Raw genomic sequence first — 21592 nt, 5'->3', positions numbered from 1 at the left:
CCTGTTCCACTCCCCCTCTCTCACTGTGTCTCTCTCCCTGTCAAATGAATAAGTAAAAATCTTTAAAAAAAATTAATTTTATTTATTTATTTTTAATTTTTTAAAAATTTTGATTATTTAAAAATGATCTTTCCTAACAAGCACAAAGGAAATTGTCAGTTGTATTCTGCATTTCTGTTTTTCCCTCCCATTAGATAGTATAAAAGTTTTGTTGATATCAATCTAAGGAGTTATAAATATTGAGATAAAATGCCAATCAATGCAATTGATATAATTTAGTTCTCAAAAATTTCTGATTACTTCATATCTTGCTAATTTAAGTATAAAGGAAAAAAGTCTATTATGTTTATAATGAGTTAATTCATAATGTAGATATACATTTAGTTCCTTTTTTATTTTTATTTTTAAATTTTCTTTTATGTTTTGAAGATTTTATTTATTTAATTTTATTTTTTATTTTAAAAATTTTATTTATTTATCTATTTATTTATTTATTAAAAGAGTGCAAGCCAGCAGGAGAAGGGGCAGAGGGAGAAGAGGAGGGAGAGATAATATGAAGCAGACTCTGTGCCAAAGTGCAAGTCTGACTTGGCACTCCATCTCTTGATGCTAAGATTATGACCTAAACTGAAATCAAGAGTCTGATGCATGACTACTGAGCCACCCAGAAGCCCCCGCTCCTTTTTTATTTTGAAAAGCAGCTCTCTGACAGTGCAATTCTCAAATGTTGACTCAACTATAACGAAGTTCATGTTTTCTTTTTGCATGTGAATGTCTTCCTTAGCTTATCTTTAGTTTTAGGCTCAAGGTATTTTACTTCCATTCAAATGAAAGCTGTTTGTATGTTGATGACTTTTAAAAAATGCAGTTTAAAATAGCCTTTGTAGCTATTTCTTGCAATATTAATCTCTATTTCCCAAAATAGTTTCTGCAAAATTTAATTTATTTGTATATTAGTTATCATCCATTTTTGCCCATAAATATTGCTGACCTAAGTCATTGCCAAATAAGCTATTCTGAATTCCTAGACAGATCCTAGTTTTTATCATCTGTTTGTAAAAAATCAAAGTTTCCTCATTCTCTTTACCTTTCTCTTTTTAATTGTGGCATGTCAATATTTGAAAGCTAAAAAGTCATCAATTTTCATTGCTTGTATTCTATGTATATTATTTGTAATGCAGTTTAGATATTTAGCACATTCAGGTTGCCAGATTTAGCAAGTAAAAAAAGTAGAGAATGTCTAGTTAAATCTGAATTTAAGATAAACAATGAATACTTTTTTTAGTATGTCTGGAATGCTTATTCTGACAAAAATGTTCATTGTTTATCTTAAATTCAAATTTAAGTTAGTGTCCTGCATTTTGTCTGGCAACCCTAACACATTTTATCATATTTGGTAGGATTTGTGTAAACATTCCATTCCTTTTTAGATGTACCTCCTCTCTTTTTTACTGTCTTCTTTATTTATTTTTGGATTACAATATGAGAAGACAGTGAATTCAGCTGTATAATTTTTGCCATACAGAGGAGCTCTCATAATACTAGATGCTATGTTTACACATAGCACTTTAAAGTTATAAGAAAAATTCAACAACCAAGTAGCCACAATCCTGCACTTTCAACTCTAACTAAATCTGTACTTGAACATTTCACCTCAGAATTTACTTTAAAACTTTCCCCACAGCTTTTAGGCTTTGTCGCTTCATTGGAGTTGGCTGGGGATGGGCTATTCTCTAATGACAAGGGGGGACAATTTAAAAAGAGTTTTCTGGCTTTTGACTAGTCATCAGTGATATTATTCAGTAGTATTTCTCAAACTGTGCTCCTTGAACTTGGCTCATTAAGGCTGTTAATGGGTGCCTCTGGGGAGAGGGTGGTCAATTAAAATTAGAATATTATGGGTTAAAGGCATATCTCTACTGTAGAACTTCTCTGAAGCTTCAGTATGCTACTTTTTGCTGGGCATCTATAAGAGGGGACTATAGTATATTGTTTTCCCCTAGTTTTTGTTTTTATTTTTGGCTATACACCTTTTTGTGTGTGTGGCACACCAAGTACATTTTGTGAGACATCTGAATTCTAGGAAACACAGTTTGGGGATTCTGAAGAAAGTTCCAGCTCATTTTCATCTGATTTCTAGATCATAGGTGGTTTGAATGCTGGAGTAGTAAGACAATCATCAGAAACCAGTCTAGCATAGTATCAGTAAAGCTGCGTCCAAGGGACAGATTTCAAATGGCCCACTCTGATCATTGGTGGGTGAGTTTAAATTGAATAAATTCAATTAATAAGTACCAGAGAATAGAGAATAGGAAAGGCACAGGGGTGGAATAAAAGGAAAATTGGAAATAATCTTTTTTTTTTGGTGACATGGCCTTATTTCTAGAAATTGAAACATAGTAAACACTCATTAAATATTTAGCAAGTGAATTTCTAAGGGAGGGATACAATACCATAATATAGGTAAAATGCTAAAAATCTTGTATAATTGGTATACAAGATTAATTTGTGTTAATGATTATTAAAGTTATTAACTATTGTTATTAATATTTCAGTATAGGGTTATTGACTCCACATAAGGTGATACTGGGGTGTCTTGAAAAGTTAGTGTTTGTTCACAAGATAGAATCTAGAACAACACTAAGAGAAATATGATAAGAATTACGTACTATGTAATTTAAAACTTTATCATAAACACATTAAAATCTTTAAAAGAAACAGCAAAAATTAATGCTAATAAATTATATTCATTTATACATATCCAAAATAATATTTTTACATGCTGTCAATATAAATCATTTTTAATTACATATTTACTCTTTTTTTAATGCTAAGTCTTCAATCCAATGTGTATTTTATACTTTTGGTATATCTCAATTTGGATGAAAAATTTTTAGCAGAAATATTTTGTCTTTAGAGGTCAAAATTTGGAAATAACCTTTGTTGAGTATCCACTATCATATTAGAAACAGTGTAAGATGCCTTATATAGCTTGTTTATATGATTTTTTTAATATCCTCATAACAAAAGCATCGTACCCTTTTACAGATGAAGAAACTGAGGCTCAGAAGTCTAGTGACTTGTTTATTGTCATATTTCCAGTCAAATTGGCACAACTGGGATTTGATATAGGTTCTTTAGAAGGCATCAAACATGTACTCTTTCCTTACTCATAGAAATCCAGTTAAAGTCAATTCCTTTTTGAATTTTGCTATCCCAAGAACTATCCATACTACTTCAGTTTTGAGAATTACCACTCTAAAGCAATAATTATTCTCTTTTATTTTTATTTTTTTGCGTTAATCAACTGGACAACTACATTTTTCTGGTAATTTAGAATAACTGCTTCTTTCTGTGATTCATCTTGAATATTTCCAAACTCTGGATCAGTAACCTCACAGGGGTAAAAGAAGGCTCATCAGGTACTGAAAAGACAGCTATTCTTAATTTTCTAGCTGCCATTTTGAAATCACCTGGGGACTTTTTAAAAATGTTGATGCCTGTGTCTCAGTCCTAGAAATCCTGATTTAATTGATCTGGGGTGTGGCCCCGGGTTTTTAAAACATTACCGAGGTGATTAAAATGTGCAGGCAGGCCTTGAGAATCACTGTTTTCAGGTAATCAAGATGAACTTTTAAGTATTTCCATAGAGAAGCAAAGGAAATGTGTCAATGTTACTTTTTATTTAACAAAACTTTATTATTATTTTTGTTTTAAATAGATGCCCAATCAGTTTTTTCAGATGGAAAATGAGCAAGTTGCAACTTGGTATCTGTTGATATTTAAATGATATTTATATTCAGTTGGGGTACTGTGGTGTAAAATATGTACTTATTTCATTAGGTTACTGAGTCATTTCTATTTAATCTGTAAAACTCATAATCCTCCCTAAACCATAGTGGTCTCACATCACATCTCAGTGTAAATTTAATTATTGCACTAAGAAAATCACATTATCAAAACAGCATGAAATATCCCCATAGCAATGTCCTAAATCCTTTTGCTAATGTACCTTTTAGATCTCAAATTTGTGTCTCTCATAATAACATTGTCTGAAGTCTCATAAAGTGAATTTAGGCAAGCTACATTTTTTTGCTGTACTAAAACATTTTCCAAAATCTTCCGTAATTTCAGATGTTAATTTGTTTTTTTCTAATTTGCAAAACTGAAGAAAGAAAATTGAAGACTTTTTTTAGATTTGCTCTGGTATGGTATAATTTTAATCTTAAAGGAAAATGCTAAAGTAATAGTAATGACAATAAAGATGGTATTTATTGAAAAGGCAAAGAGCTCAAAGTGCCAGGCTGTGGCACTGAATGGGTGTAGGAAGTAAGGGAAAATTCAAAGATAATAAGGCTGGCAAGAGTCTGTGATATACTAATTGCATCAGAGTTATCAGCTTAGTTAAGGTTCCCAACAATACTAACATTTAGATACTATTATTATCCTAACTATATAGATGGGAGAATTGAATTCAGAGGGCAGTTTTGAACTCAAAGAATCTGGCTCTAGAGCCTATAGTTCTAACTAATATATGTTCTTGCCTTCCTCAACATGGTGACTGAGAGGTTGGTTATGTCAAACAACACAGATGTATAATTCAAGTCAATTAATAGTTTTGGGTAGTTGTCAAGGTAATGAGTTTGTACTGAGACATATGTAATCTGGGGTGCTGGATTTTACCTGGAGGTAGTACTCATCAAGCTGTTGACAATATGGATCTGAAATTCAGGAGAAAGTTCAGAGCTAGAGAAGAAGATGTGGATACTATATGCATAGAGCTGGTGGTTGAGATGAAATAAACAAAAGGTATAAAAGAAGAGTTTTAGGGTTGCCTGGGTAGCTCAGTTGGTTAAGCACTAAACTCTTGATTTTGGCTTAGGTCATGATCTCAGGAGCCTCATGTGTGGCTCCCCACTTAGCGTGGAGCTAACTTAAGATTCTCCTTCTCCCTCTGCACCTCCCACCCCAGCCCCATTTCCCACTCACAGTCTCTCTCTCTCTCTCGCTAAAAACAAACAAACAAACAAACAAACAAACAAACCAAACAAAAATTCCCCCAAGTAAGAAGAGTTTTAAACACTGAATCCTGTAATGGAACACCTCTAATTGTGAAGCTGAAGTGGATTTGGAAAAGAGGTAACAAAATAAAGTGCATGCACATCACTGAAATCAAAGGAAGAAGTTTTAAGAAAGAAATGTTGACCGGTGTGTTAAATGCATCAGAAATGTACTAGAAGAGGGTGCAGGTACAGGGATCCTGGATTTGGATTTGACTATTAGCAAATTATTAGCAACCTTCTGAGGAATGGTTTTAATATTCTTGTAGAGCTGGAATAGAGACCATTAGCTTATTGAGTAAAAGAAGAGTGTTAGTTTAGAAGTAGCTAATATTTCTGGATCATGAACTGTTGAAGGGTTTTATATGTTTTTAAATGAGTTAACAACCCTACTTGGGGATACTGCTTGATACTATAGAGCAGTATCTATACTTTAGTATAGATACTGCTCTATACTAAACTATAGACTATGTCCATTTACTATGGACAACATAGTAAATGTTTAAAAAGAAACCCGAAACTGGGGCACCTGGTTGGCTCAGTTGGTTGACCATGGGTCTCTTAGTTTCAGCTCAGATCTTGATCTCAGGGTTGTGAGATGGAGCCTACCTCAGGCTCTGTGTTGAAGGAGTCTGCTTGAGATTCTCTCTTTCCCTCTGCCCCTCCCCCCTGCTCTCTCTCAAATAAATAAATACTTCTTAAAAAATAAAAAAAAAAACCAAAACCCAAAAAACAAACAAAAAAACCCAACCCATAAACACTTGTCTCAGCAAATGATAAACATTTAGATCAGGGTGCCTGGGTGGCTCAGTTGGTTAAGCAACTGCCTTCGGCTCAGGTCATGATCCTGGGGTCCTGGGATCTAGTACCACATCAGGCTCTCCCTGCTCTGTGGGGATCCTGCTTCTCCCTCTCCCTATACTTGCCACTCCTCCTGCTTGTGCTCTCTCTCTCTCTCTGTGTCAAATAAATAAATTAAATCTTCAAATATATATATATATATATATATATATATATATATATATATATATATATAAAAATTAGAAATAAAAAAAAAAGAAAAGAAAGAGAAACACAGAAAGGAAAGAGTAAGAACATAGAGGATCTAAGCAATACCATTTTCTACCATGGTCTAATTTATATTTACAGAATACCTGACAACTGCAAAATATATATAAGATGAACCCTAAGTATTTGGAAATTGAAGAACACATTTCTAAATAATCCATGGGTGAAGTAAGGAATTGTAAGGGAAGTGTAAATATTTTGAAATGAATGATAATAAAAACATTACATATCAAAATTTCAGTAGACAACTAAGTAGTTCTTAGAGGAAAATCTAGATTTATTGCATGTATTAGAAATCAATGACTTAAGACTCTAACTCAAATTCCACATATGTGTGAAATCATGCAGTATTTGTCTTTCTCTGACTTATTTTGCTTACCATGGGGGAGGGGGTGAGAGAGAGGCAAACCAGAAGACAGACTCTTACCTACAGAGAACAAACTGAGGGTTACTGGAGAAGATGGGCAGGGGGATGGGTTAAATGGGTGATGGGGATTAAGGAGGGCACTCCTGATGAGCACTGGGTTTTGTACAGAAGAATCACTAAATTCTAGTGAAGCTAATATTACACTATATATTAACTAACTAGAATTTAAATGAAAGCTTGAAAGGGAAAAAAAAAAGTCTCCAACTCAATAAACTACAAGAAGAAGAGCAAACTAAATCCAAGTAAGTAGAAAAAAGGAAATAATAAAGAGCAGAAATCAATGACATAAGAAGGTAAAAAAATGAAGAAAATTAACAGTCAAAAAATGTTTTTTTGAAAAGACAGCAGTGATGAAATTCTAGATTAATCAAGACAAATAAAGGATTAAAACCAAATTAGCAATATCGGAACTGAAAGAAGAGTTTTCCATACAAATGATACAGATATTGAAAAGATAATTAAAAGAATATCAGGAATAATAATGTCAACAAACTAGACAACTTAGATAAAATAGACAAATTCCTTGAAGGACAGTATGAGATAATAGAGAATATTTGTATTGGTCTCTGCCCCAGTTCCTGATACAGGGCTCCTAAAACCCTTGTAAATTCCTAGATCCTAAGAGCAATAGGACCATCTTTTGTTTTATTGTGGTGACTCTGGGTGGGTTCCTGGATGAGGGCTGGTCACCAGAAAGACCAAGCCATGAGGGGAGGGGTCTAGAAATGAAGTTAAGAATGAATTATGCCAACGTGAGGAAGCCTCCATAAAAATCTCAGTATTATAGGGTTTAGTGAGCTTCCAGGTGAGTGAACACATCCATTCTGGGAGGTGGCACACACTAACTTCATGGGGCAGAACCTCCTGAGCTGGGACCTTCTCAGACCTTGCCTGAGGTATTTCTTCATCTGGATCCTTTATTATATTCTTTATTAAACCGGTAAAGATAAGTAAGCTTTTCCCTAAGTCTGTGAGCTGCTCTGTAAGCAGAGTTAGGGGTTCCCAGAAAGAAAGAAAGAAAGAAAGAAAGAAAGAAAAAAAAAAAAAAAAAAAAAAAAAGATGAGATACAGCTTCCAGAACACAAGAAAAGCCATTTTTAGGCTTCCAGCTATTTTTGTGATCTCTGCCTAACTGGCTCTATTTGTCCAAGAAAACTTCCTGCAGAGCTTCCTAGAGGCTGCTGCAATTATAAAGAAATGCAAAAACTTCAGTAGTTAAGGATTTTAAGGAAACAAAGGAAATGTAAAAACTAATAGTCTCTACCAGGCAAAAACAGCCTAATTGCATCAGTGGTAAAACTTTTAGTAGTGTTTCAAAAGTAGAGATTGACCTAATACACATTCTTGAGTCATTTTTGCAGGATTCAAACCCCTTTGAATACTTACATACCTGACTAACTGGAGTCAGAGAACGGATTGATGCTGACCCTTGGTGGCCCTCAGAAGTTCAGTTAACTAGGACTTGGATTCTGTCAATTTAGGATAACTATTGCCTCAGTTCTATACTTAATTCTCCTCTGTCAACCCCCTTCATGAGTATGCATGTATCCTCAGCTTAAAACTTCCTAATTTTGTTGTTTGGGGAGACACTGCTTTGGGAAAGATCCCAGTGTTCTTATTTGTTGCAAGTGATATCCTTCCTTTTCCCCTCTTTGGCTTGGTTGGGTCTTTTGGCTTGATGCTCACCAAGAGGTGAGCCCAGTTTCAGATTACAGCTCTACCAAATTAATGAAACCCAAGGAGGGGTCATTAGAACCTTGGATCTCTAGTCAATAAGAAGCACAGGTGATAACCTAGCTTTCTGAACTGGGGGTGGAAAGCAGTCTTGTGGAACTGAGCTGCTTCTACTTGTGAGATCTGATGCTATGAAGAGATAGTGTGAGAATTATTGGTAATTGTGGGTAATTTAGGTCATAGATTACCAAAATTCACTCAAGAAAAAAAAAAAAAAGATAATTTGAAGAGCCCCGTATCAATAAAAGAGCCTGAACTGGTCATTAAATACCTTCCCATAAGGAAAACTCCATGTGGTATCACTGGTAAATTCTACCGAATATCTAAAGAAAAAAATGATACAGATTTAATAAAAATGCTGTCAGCAAATAGAAGAGGAGGGAACATTTACAATATTATACTAAGAAAACCAGAGAAGGACATTAATGACAAAAACAAAAACAAAATCACCCAATAGCCCATTAATTTAGATGTTAAAATCCTTACCAAAATACTAGCAACTGAATCCTGCACTATTTAAGAAGGATAACACATCATGATCAAGTGGGATTTATCTCAGGATTGTAAAGTTACATTGACTTTAATAAACTCAATCAGTGTATTTCAATATAATAACAGAGTGATGGAGAAAACCATGCTATTATTCTAATGCAAGCAGAGAAAAATAATGATAGAATTCACTACCCATTCATGGTAAAAAAAAAAAAAAAAAACAAAAAAAAACCCAAAAAACAAACCAAACCAAAACAAATAAACAAACAAACAAAAAACTCTCTGAAAACTAGGAATAGAGGGGGAACTTCCCCATCTGACAAAAGGTACTTAATAGAAACCTACAGCTAACATATTTCTTTGAGCAATTCTGAATGCTACTTTCCAAAACCTGAGAACAGGTAAAGAGGCTTGCTCTCACAGCATCTTATTCAACATTGTATGCTACAGCTATATCAAAAAAGACAAGAAAAAGTTTCCTAAGGGTCAAAACGAAAGAGGTAAAGCTTCTCTACTTGCAGATGGCATGTCTATTTACTTAGAAAATGTACAGGAATCTAAAAACCAATTACAAGAATAAGTGAATTTTTCCATTTCAGGACACAGGGTTAATAAAATCAACTAGAGTTTTATATACTGGTAAATGAAATTATAAAAAGTCACTTCCAAGAACACTAAAAATGCAAATACTTGGGAATTAATTTTATGAAATTAATTGCAAACCATCTGTTCTGAAAATAACAGAACATGGTTGAGATCAATTTAAAGAAAGACCTAAATAAATGGAGAAACGTGGATTTGAAAACTCTATGAAAATAATTATCTCTAAGATTATCTATCAGTTTAGTATTAGTACCAGTCAAAATTCAAGTAGACTCACTTTTAGAAACTGGCAAGCTATATCTAAAATTAAGTGAAAAATTAAACTGACTTTTTAGAAGAAGAACATAGCTTAAGGATGTATATAGTTCTTGATTACAAGGCATATTTCTTTTTTTTAAAAAGGCATTTTTTTTTCTAAAGATTTTATTTATTTCGTTGACAGATGGAGATCACAAGTAGGCAGAGAAGCAGGCAGAGAGAGAGGAGGAAGCAGGCTCCCTGCTGAGCAGAGAGCCAGATGCGGGGCTCGATCCCAGGACCTTGGGATCAAGACCCAAGATGAAGGCAGAGGCTTTAATCCTCTGAGCCACCCAGGCGCCCCTCAAGGCATATTCTAAAGTTATTGTAATAAAGACAGTGTAGTATTGGTGAGAAGATGGATGCATAAATCATAAGGATACTTTAAAAAGTCTTCAAACAATTGAACAAACAATTCTAAAATCTAAAAGATCCCAAATGGCCAAAGAAATCTTGAAAAGGAAAAGCAAAGCTGAAGGCATCAGAATTCCATACTTCAAGTTATATTGTAAAGCTGCCATAATCAAAACAGTATGGTACTAGCACAAAAATAGACACATAGATCAATAGAACAGAATAGAAAACCCAGAAATAAATCTACAACTATATGGTCAACTAATCTTCGACAAAGCAGTAGAGAATATTCAATGGGAAAATGACAGTCTCTTCAACAAATGGTGTTGGGAAAATTGGACAGGAACAAGCAAAAGAAAGAAATGAACCACTTTATTACACCAGACACAAAAATTACATTCAAAATGGATTAAAGACCTAAATGTGCGATCTAAAAACCTAAAAATCCCAGAAGAGAACACAGGCACTAACCTCTAACCTCTTTGATATTAGCAATAGCAACATCTTCCTAGATATGTCTACTGAGGCAAGGGAAACAAAACCAAAAGTAAACTATATTGGGACTTCATCAAATTAAAATGTCTTGCACAGTGAAGGAAATAAGCAACAGAACTAAAAGGCAACCTACTGAATGGGAGGAGATATTTGTGAATGATATATTTGATAAAGGGTTAGTATCCCAAATATATAAAAATCTGATACAACTCAACACCCAAGAAATAAATAATCCAACAAAAAATGGTCAGGAGCTATGAACAGACATTTCTCCAAAGAAGACATCTATATGGCCAACAGACACATGAAAAGATGCTCACAATCCCTTACCATCAGAGAAATGCAAATCAAAACTACAATGAGATATCATCTCATACCTGTTAGCATGACTAAAATAAAAAACATAAGAAATAACCAGTGTTGGCACGATGTGGAGAAAGAGGAACCCTCTCATACTGTTGATGGAATGCAAACTGGTGTAGCCAGTGTGGAGAATACTATGGAGCTTCTCAAAAAGTTAAAAATAGATCTACCCTATGACTCAGCAATTGTACCAGTGGGTATTTACTCAAAGAATACAAGAATGTTAATTCAAAAGGATACATGCAGCCTTATGTTTATAGCAGCATTATTTATAATAGCCAAGATATGGAAGCAGCCCCGTGTCCATCAATTATTGAATGGATAAAGAAGTGGTACACAATGGAATATTACTCAGCCATAAAAAAGAATGAAATCTTGCCATTTGCTACGACATGGATAGAGCTACTGAATATAATGCTAAGCAAACTAAGTCAAAGACAGACATACCATATGATTTCACTGATGTGGAATTTAAGAAACAAAACAAACAAGAAGAAAAAAGAAATTAAGAAATGGACTCTCTTTTTTTAAGAAACAGACTCTTAATTATAAAGAACAAACTAATGGTTAACAGAGAGAAGATGGATGGGAGATGGGTTAAATAGGTGATGGGGATTAAGGAGAGCACTTGTTGCGTTAAGTGCAGGGTGATATATGAAACTTTTGAATCACTATATTCTACACCTAAGACTAATATAACACTGTATTTTAACTAATTGGAATTAAAAACTTAAAAAGCCAAAAAAAAAAAAAAAGGGGCATCTAGAAACAGCACATGGTGGTGGGGGGATCTGAAAACTGCACATACATATATGGTCAATAAATTTTGAAGAAGGTGCCAAGGTAATCCAAGGAAAGTCTTTTCAATAAATCATGCTGAAATACCTGGTTATCCATATGGAAAAAAATGAATATTTGTCCATCACCAATGAACAAAATATAACTTGAATCACATATATAAAATTAAATACCAAAGCTTTAAAACTTTTTAAATAAACATAGGAAAAAATCTTAGTCACTTTAGACTTAGAAAAGTTTTTGTAGATAGGATTAATTAATACAAAGCATAGTGAAAGAAAATCATTAAATTAGAATTTATTGATGTTTTAATCTTTTTTTCTGAAAAACATTCTTTTTTTTAGATTTTATTTATCTATTTGACAGAGATCATAAGTAGGCAGAGAGGTAGGCAGAGAGAAAGGAACAGAAGCAGGCTCCCTGCTGAGCAGAGAGACTGATGGGATCAAGACCTGAGCCGAAGGCAGAGGCTTTAACCCACTGAGCCACCCAGGCGCCCCTCTGAAAAACATTCTTAAATAAGATATCTAGCCACAGAATGGGAGACAATGTCCATTTGACATATAAATGAGAAAAGATTTATATCCAGAATATATAAGAATCTTTTATAACTTGATAGTGAGAAAAATAATTCATTTTAAAAGGTAGACTCATGGTTTAAAAGACAACTCACAAAAGCAGATATTTGAATAGCCCAAACTTCATGGAATATGGTCAACATCATAGTCATCAGGGAAATTTAATTTAAAATAATAATGAAATTATCACTAGGATGGCTAGTACTAAAAAGATGGAAAATACCAATCACTGGTGAGAAGATGAAGCAAGTGGAATTCTCATGTACTATCAATGGGAGTATAAAATAATACAATTACTTTGGAAAACTCTGCATTAAAAAAAAAATCTTAAACATAAACATGGCATATGATCCAACCATTCCATTTCTAGATCTTTCTCATGAGAAATGAAAATATATGTCCACAAAAAGCCTTGCACATGAATGTTCAATACACTTTATTCATAACCACTGCAAACTGGAAGCAACCCAAATGTCCACCAAGGTGAATGGATAAACAAAATATGTCATTTGTACCATTGATGTGATTCATTAGTATAAAGCAACAAACTACTGATACATAGGAAAAACACAGATGAATCTCAAAATTGTGCTGAGTTAGAGAAGCCAAACAAAAAGGTGTACATTTTATAACACTTATGTAGAACGTAAACTGATTTAGGTGCCAAAAAGCAGATCAATGGTTGATGACTCCAGGGACAAAGAGAGGGAAGGACTACAAAGAGGCTCGATGAATCTTTTGAAGGTAGTTTAGTGTGTAACTTGATTATGGTGGTGGTTTCTTGGTATATACAGCCATTAAAATTCATAGAATTTTACATTTTAAATGGAAATAAGTAATCTTATGCAAATTACCCTCAATAAACTAGATAGGCAAAAATAAAACAAAAAATAGATGAGGGCATAATAATTGAGGCCCTAAAGCAGATCAGCCACAGCCCAGAATATTTACCAAGCAGAACATAGCATAGAGCAGAACCAGTTTATATTGGAGAACCTGGAAAGAATTGATGGTCTACAAATACCAGGTATGATATAAGATGGGAGTAAGATGAAGGCTTGCAGACAGGAAAATGAACAAATTTTAATAAGCTTCTCCCACTGCTTTTTAAAAATTCAGATCAGAAATAATTATTGATTTTTTAAATCTTTTTTAAAAATCTATCACTATTTTGCTATAATAGATTGTGATCTAGTTTATTGACTCTATTATCCAACTTTCTATGCTCCATTCTTCCTACATATTTATACCACCATTTAAAATGTTTTCAATGGTTATCTTTGTGACTATTAGAAACATCCTATCAATTTCTCTTTGCTTTCATTAACAAAAAGTATTTTTTCACTATTATGTAAAATGAAGATATTTACACCCCTGTTGATCCCTTAAATTTCCTTTTGCCTCATACTTTACAACTTCTACTTTCATATTATGGAAGTTCCTAACATTTCAATTCAATTTTATCATTATTAAGTTCACAGAGCTTAGAATAAGTTGGAAATCAAATACATATCTGTGGGAGTGTATCTGCTTTACCTGTAGTTTCATATATTTACATATAATATGCAAATATAATTTATCACAGAACCAGTGACTACTAATATGATGAGTCTTTTTCACTTCAGTTTTTCCTTTTCTTGAAGTTTCTAGTTTCCCTACATTTTTCTTGCATAACTTGCTTCATAATAGCCTCATTTTTTCTGGGACTTAATCACATAATCAAATTTTTATATATAGTCACTTTTTTCCTTCACAGGTAACATTCCAGGGACTGTGTTGCCTCTTGCTCCAGGATAGCATGTTTGTTCTCTGATCTTGCTACAAATTGTTACCGTGGGCCTTCCAATAACTGCTTTCCAGGGTTAGTTCTGGGAACTCAGATTTTCTCGTTTCTTAGTTACTTCCTATTCTGGTGGAGAACACACTCAAATTATTATTATTTTTTTTAAGATTTTATTTATCTATTTGAAATACAGTGATAGTGAGAGAGCACCACCTGGGGTGGGGGGATGGGCAGAGGGAGAAGCAGGCTCCCGGTTAAGCAGAGAGCCAGATGTGGGACTTGATCCCAGCAGCCTGGGATCATGACCTGAGCCAAAGGCAGAAACTTAACTGACTGAGCCACACAGGCATCCCCATACTCAAATGAGTTTTAGAACGTATATGTGAGAAGTAATTTTCCTGTGTCCTTAAATGGCTGAAAATAGTGTAAACATGAGGGAAAAAAAGAAGGTAAAAGAGATACAGGTAGTTGCCTCTGGAGAAAGCAATTGGGACTGAGAAGAGAAGTCTCTTCTCAGTGGAAGAAGAAGAGACCACTGGTGGAAACTATTGCCTTTTACCATTCAAAAGCATGTATTAAGTTGATTATGAAAAAAAAAAAAAAGACCAATTCCTGGTAATTAGCTCTGTTTTATGCATTATTCATGTTTTGAATTTCATCAGAAAGTGAGTATGTAAATTGAAAAATATGTAAAAGAAATTGAGAAACAAATTTTAAAATTTTTACTTGAAGGTATTGTTTCCTTTATCAGGTTCAGGGCTGATTGCTTCTTTTTTTATTTTTATTTTTATGTTCTTAATTTAAATTCAATTAGCCAACATATAGCTGATTGCTTCTTACTCATTCCAGCACTGTTGTAGCACTTGTTGTAAGTACCCACCATGTCTTTTTTCTCCTGACAATAGTTTTATGAGGAAGATACTTTTTTTTTAAAAAGATTTTATTTTTTTATTTGACAGAGAGAGGTTACAAGTAGGCAGAGCAGCAGGCAGAGATAGAGAGAGAAGCAGGCTCCCCGCTGAGCAGAGAGCCTGACACAGGTCTTGATCTCAGGACCTTAAGATCATGACCTGAGCCAAAGGTAGAGGCTTAACCCACTGAGCCACCTAGCCACCCCGGAAGATACTATTTTTAATCCCAATTTTACAGATTAGGAAATAGGCTTGGAACAGTTCCCTAAAGTCTGCCTGTTTCCATATCATCTCCACTGAATTACTGGATTCTGAAATGCCTTAGTTACCCTTTGGGGTGCACTAACTTACTTTACAAACTTAAAGACCAAGTGTAAAAACTGGTAAATAGCAAAGGTTTAATTATAGTTTTATTAAGAAATAAGATAAAAATAAAATTTTGTTGTTACATCTTCGTAAAACATAAACAACAAGTTTTAATCAAATCATTTATTTGAATCAGTTTAAAATGTGACCTTGTGTACCATAAGTAATGATTAAAATCAGGGCCCTAAATTGATATGAGTTAATACTTTTTTTTTTTTTTCCGGCCAAAAAAATCTCAACCAAGATGTTGTTCAGAAGAGGCGCCTGGGTGGCTCAGTGGGTTAAAGCCTCTGCCTTCCTCTCAGGTCATGATCTCAGGGTCCTGGTATCGAGACCTACATCTAGCTCTCTGCTCAGCGGGGAGCCTTCTTCCCTTCCTCTCTCTCTGCATGCCTCCCTGCCTAGTTGTGATCTCTGTCTGTCAAATAAATAAATAAAAAACATTAAAAAAAAAGATGTTATTCAGAAGGTGAATGGATACATAGATTGTGGTATATTCAGATAATGGAATATTATTCAGGGCTAAAAAGAAATGAGCTATCAAGTAATGAAAAGATTTGGAGGAACCTTAAATGCATGTTACTAAGAGAAATAAGCCAATTTAAAAAGCCTACATACTGTGTAATTCCAACTACATGATGTTCTGGAAAAGGTAAAACTGTGGAGACAGTGAAAAGATCAGTGCTTGCCAGAGGTTAAGAGGGCATGGAGGGGTGAATATGTAAAGGTAATGATACATTCTGTATAATTCTATAATGGTGGATACATGGATAAATTTGTCTAAACCCATAAAACGCACAATGCTAAGGGAGAACGCTATTGTAAATTATGGACTCTGGGATACAATGATGTGTCAGTGTAGGTTCATCAGTTGTTGACACATGAACCACTCTGGTGGGGGATGTTGGTAATGGGGGAGACTGTGATACTGACTGTGGACAAGGCAGAGGGGCATAAGGGAAATCTTTGTACCTTTCACTCAATTTTACTGTGAACCCAAACTGAAGAATAAAGTTTATTTAAGAAAAAGTTTGTGGCAATGTAACAATATACATTAATTAGTTTCTTTAGCAAGTATTTATTAAATGGTGTTGACTTCCTTATGTCTACTTTGATCATTTTACTCTGAGGATGGTAATAGTATTGCGTCCTAGGGTTGTTGGGAGGATTAACTAAAATGTTGGGAAGATTAATTAAAATCTAGAATACCTAGCCCATAGTGAACTTTAATATATTACTGTTACTATAAATAATATAATGGTCCAGGCACTAAACTGGGTATCTTTGATAAAATTGTAAAGGCCTAAAGTCTGAAATCATGGTGATTGTTATCAACTGATACCACCTGCCCTCAGTAGTATAAACAATTGCTAGGGCTTCCCAAGTTTTGGAGATTGGCCACTAGTCAGGGGAATTCGAGGCAGTGTGGCTTGTGAGGGGATAACTGACAATGATCCTGAGGTCCAGGATGAACCCAGAAGAAAGCGAAACCGGGGCATACTGATGAACTCTGAAAAAACAGAAGAAATTAAGAGTTTGTTATGAATGGGGCGCCTGGGTGGCTCAGTGGGTTAAGCTGCTGCCTTCAGCTCAGGTCATGATCTCAGGGTCCTGGGCTCGAGTTCCGCATTGGACTCTCTGCTCAGCAGGGAGCCTGCTTCCCTCTCCCTCTCTCTCGGCCTGCCTTTCTGCTTACTTGTGATCTCTGTCAAATAAATAAATAAAACCTTTAAAAAAAAAAAGAGTTTGTTATGAATGAATGAAGAAGTCTGAAAGAAGAAAAGTAGTTTTAAAACACCAGATTTAGGAGCTAAAAGTTTCTCCAACTGACCAGATTGGAGTAATAGGAAAAGCCTAAGGTGTGAAAGTACTTGTGAGAGGAAAAATTAAAATATATGTAAAAATCATTTAAACTGGGAACTGTGAAGGTACAAGGTTTTATGTTTTCAATACCCAAGGGTCCTGAGAGGGAATGGGAGAAAAACAAGACTTAAGAAATCAAATTCTAAAAACCTCTGACCCCTGACCTTAGGTCCATAATGGTAATAGGGAGGTCACTGGAAGAGAGATATAAAGAAGTTGGTGTGGACTTCAAGGGGGAAGGGATTTTAGACTCCTGGTGAGACAATAAAGGTCTGGAAGTGGCAATAAGAAACAAGAAGGCCGGCTTGTTCTGCTGGTCTATGAGACAGAAGACAGATGGTAACGGCTTTCATTTGAACTTTATTATTTTCTCACTGTGACATCTTTCCCTTAACACGTATATTGGACTTGAAGGAATTTGGCAGGCCCTTACCGCAGCCTATCTTTCTGAACCAGTTGTCTTTCCAAAGATTGGGACAGGAGAGGCATGGATCTAATCTTAAAATGACCTTCTTTCCTTGAGATGTAGATGCATACATTCAAGCTACTCCTATTCTTCGTAACTGACTGTTGTCAGGAGTGGAGGCCCTTAGGTCCTTAATCATTTTCTAAGTATTTAGAACGGAGTTATTTGTAGGGAAGTATTAGAAACTGTGCCAGGAAGCATCTCCAGTCTACTTGGCAATACAGCGAACTTCTTTTGGGTCTGTGTGGGTCTGTGTGTACACAAACTCTTTTGGCTCTGAAGAACAAATTTACCAAAGACTTGAGCAAGCTGGCATTCTGGTTTGAGATTTGTCTTCAAAAACTGTAATTTCTAAAACCTAAGCTAAGGTAAATAAACACTGATTGAATTTAGAGATGCAAAATTTGGTAGACACAGAATAGTTTGTATAACTCATCTGAAAATAAATATACTTCCTCTTTTATAGACCTTAGTAAATATGCTCAGAATAAGGTTTTAGTGTTTAACAATAATGAAAGTGTTATTGGAGTTTAGTAAGTACCTCAAAAGCAAGATTCTATAACATGGCTTTCAGTTCTGTTCTCAAAAAGCAAACATAATATTAAAAATTAAAGTCTTTACAGAATAATCCTGAAATAGTGATTCTAAAAAAGCAGTATATAAAAAAGGATACCAGCTGGTAGGTATTTAGTTCTAAAATGTGATTTTTCCTAAGTCCTCCTCTTACTTGGGACTTAAAGTTTATGCATAAATGGATTTAATGAAGAAGTAATTTAACAGGACAAAGATATAGAACAGTACAATATCCTGGAGGCTTTTTATTCTAGTGACCTCTTCATTTTTAAGTAAGGGTACCTGGCTTTTGGTCTTCCAAGTCCATTTAGACACAGATCTCATAGTAATTAACGAGGCTGCTCTGAAAACTGGGGCAGCTCAGCCAGAATGAGTGAAGCACTGAAAATAGTCAACCTAAAATTCAGAACTTTTAAAACCGAAGGTCAACTATATTTACTTTTCTTTATTCCTCTAGGATGTTAAGATAAGCCTAATGTTTTGTAATATTTTTCTGAATGAATATAAGTTTTTTCAATGAAGTAAGGCTGTAAGATTAGTGTAGAAAAAAAGATAATCTTTTTTTCATTCTTTGATAAAATCATACATACGAATGGTTTGATAAGCAGAAGATTTGATCCTGACAGTTTCAAACTTTGGTTTTGTAATAATAAACCAAATTTAAGGTCACACATCAACTTTATTTTGGCTGGGTGTATTAAGAGAAAGACATTAGCATTTCATTAATCCGGTTCAATGGTCACTGTCTTTGTCATAATGAGATAATAATTACAATAATAAGTATAAAAATGGCTAGTATTTTTGAGCAATTTGTGCCAAGCATTCATATACATTATCTCCACTAATCTTCATCAAATTCCTGGGTGGTAGTTGTTATCCCATTTTACAGATGAAGTAAATAAGGGTTAGAAAATTTAAATAATTTTCCCAAAGGCTTGCAGTGGGAAGTGGCTATTGTTGGCCTTTTGCACTCCAGAACCCAAACTTTTTAAATACCATACTATTGAGCTTCTCTAATATTTTCTGTACCTTAGACATTTGTGGTTATAGCTAACAAAAATATTTTTAATTTTCTAAATGTTATGATTCTATGTAATACTGTATGTGAAAATAGTTCTAAGTTCATTGAAAAAAAAGAAAAGTGTCAATAATTTCCTCTTAGACTTAAAATTATAATGTAAGATGCTGGGAGGATTAATTTATTTTTTGTTAATTATGAGAGAACTATTATAGCACTTCACATATATTCATGTTTTCTTAAGCTATCTATCCAAACCACTTTTCTCCTATACTTGAACATCTAACTTAAAGGCAATTCGAAATAAAAAAGACTTCTGTTTAACATACTCCTTCCAGTAATGAAAATTTCAAATTACTCTGAATGAATAAAAGAGAAAAAAATAGTGTGATGGCAATAATAGTACTTTGAGGGCATAAATAATGGTATCAAATAATACCATAAATTGATGATTTTAAATTACAGATTTAATCTTGAAGGTGTTCATAGATAGTCATTGAAAGAATTGCTTGGTGAGCAAGGTCAAGTGTATCCTAGACTTAAGATATCCATGACTATTTTCAACAGAGCTATTCAATCAGAAAATTAACAATTCAGGTTATTTTGGGACAGAACTTCATTTTTCTTTTCCTTTTCACTCCTTCCCTGGACTTAGTTTATATGTGAATTATCTCTATCCTTTTAGCCACATTTATCAGTACATTCAACATTTTTTTGAATGTTTGAATAAACATATGATTTTAGAAAAGTTAGAAAAATTACATGTGTTTTATACTTACAAATAACAATGAACTACATTCAACTACTATAGTATAATATATTCTTTGGGTGGCAAGATTACAAGTTCTTTTATTTAATTATATTTCTGTGGTAGTTTTGAAAAATTTTTTGGAGCTTTAATTAAGAATAAAATAAATCCAAGGACTAGGAAAAATAAATTATAAATGGGCATTGTAATTTTAGCTTTATCTTTTTTAAACTTTCTGTATCTACAGAAAAATATAATAATTGGTTTTTAGAATGATAATTTTGAGAGTTCTCAAAATTTTAAATAGAACATTAGAATAAAGTATTTACTATGTAGGATCAGGTATAATTATTTAAATATCACTGGTACTAATGTTCAATATTTTCAAGTTGTATTTCCTTATTTCTTATTCAAATACCAATCAATGCCAATATTTACAGAGTTTATATGAACTAATATACACCAGTATTTCCTCAAATATGAATAAATTAAGATTCCATTAATTTTGTGAAATCATTTTTACAGGTTTTAAGGATTTTATTTATTTATGACAGGAGAGAGAGAGAAAGCACAAACGGGGAGAAGCAGGCTCCCTGCTGAGCAGAGAGCAGCTCAATCCGAGGATCCTGGGATCATGACTTGAGCCAAAGGTAGACACTTAACTGAATGAGCCACCCAGACGCCCCTACAGTTTTTTTGAAGTATTTTTTCCTTGTTATTTAAGACACTCTTATTACAAAAATTATGGAGACCATAGATGAGGGGAAAGAAAAAATAAATTTTCCATGATCAATATTATGATTTCAAGATAAAATGAGTATCAGTTAAACAAATGGATTTATGTATTTGCCAGTGTGTTATAAAACAGGTTTGTTATTAAGAGCAGCAGCTGTTCTGAACCCCAAGCAAAACTTACTTCAGTTGTTTACGTTCCATGATTTCATATATAAAATCAACTTTAAATTATGTATTTATGTGCTTTGAAATTCATTCTAGCTCTTATTTATGTTTCATAATTTACTATTTTCAGAAGGTCTGCTTCATCATTTGGTTAGAAATATCACAGATTTTTCTCTCCATTCCATGGTTAGTCTTTCACTGGAGTGTTATAAAAAAGAAAAATTATTAATTTTTTTCTAAGTCACTTACTCATTTATCTTAAAAAGTTAAATAATTATTACCTTTCATCGGTAGAATAAATGACTTAGTAATGGATCAAAAAAAAAAATCTAAGCTGAAATTCAAGGAGGCATGGAGACTCAGATTGCTGAAGAAGAAATTATAATCTTTCAATCAAAATACAGTGTATTTCATAGTGTCATTTGCAATTGTTCACTTTTACTTGCTTAATTTTCTATATTAAATTTCTATATTAAAAAGATATAATAGAAGATAGGGCATTTAATTTTAGATTCTGAATGCATAACTTTTAAATTAAATTAAATTAAATTAAATTAAAAGAATGCATTCTTTTAAAAAATTCTCAGGGTGCCTGATATAAAACGTTAAAAATTCTTACAAATAAAAAAAATTGTTTGGGGCCCCTGGGTGGCTCAGTTGTTGAGCCTCTACCTTCGGCTCAGGTCATGATCCCA

Source organism: Lontra canadensis, unplaced genomic scaffold (assembly GCF_010015895.1).
Source record: "Lontra canadensis isolate GAN:19392208 unplaced genomic scaffold, GSC_riverotter_1.0 scaffold80, whole genome shotgun sequence".
In the NCBI taxonomy this organism is placed as follows: domain Eukaryota; kingdom Metazoa; phylum Chordata; class Mammalia; order Carnivora; family Mustelidae; genus Lontra; species Lontra canadensis.
The sequence above is the reverse complement of the archived record's forward strand: the minus strand, read 5'-3'. Positions refer to the sequence as shown.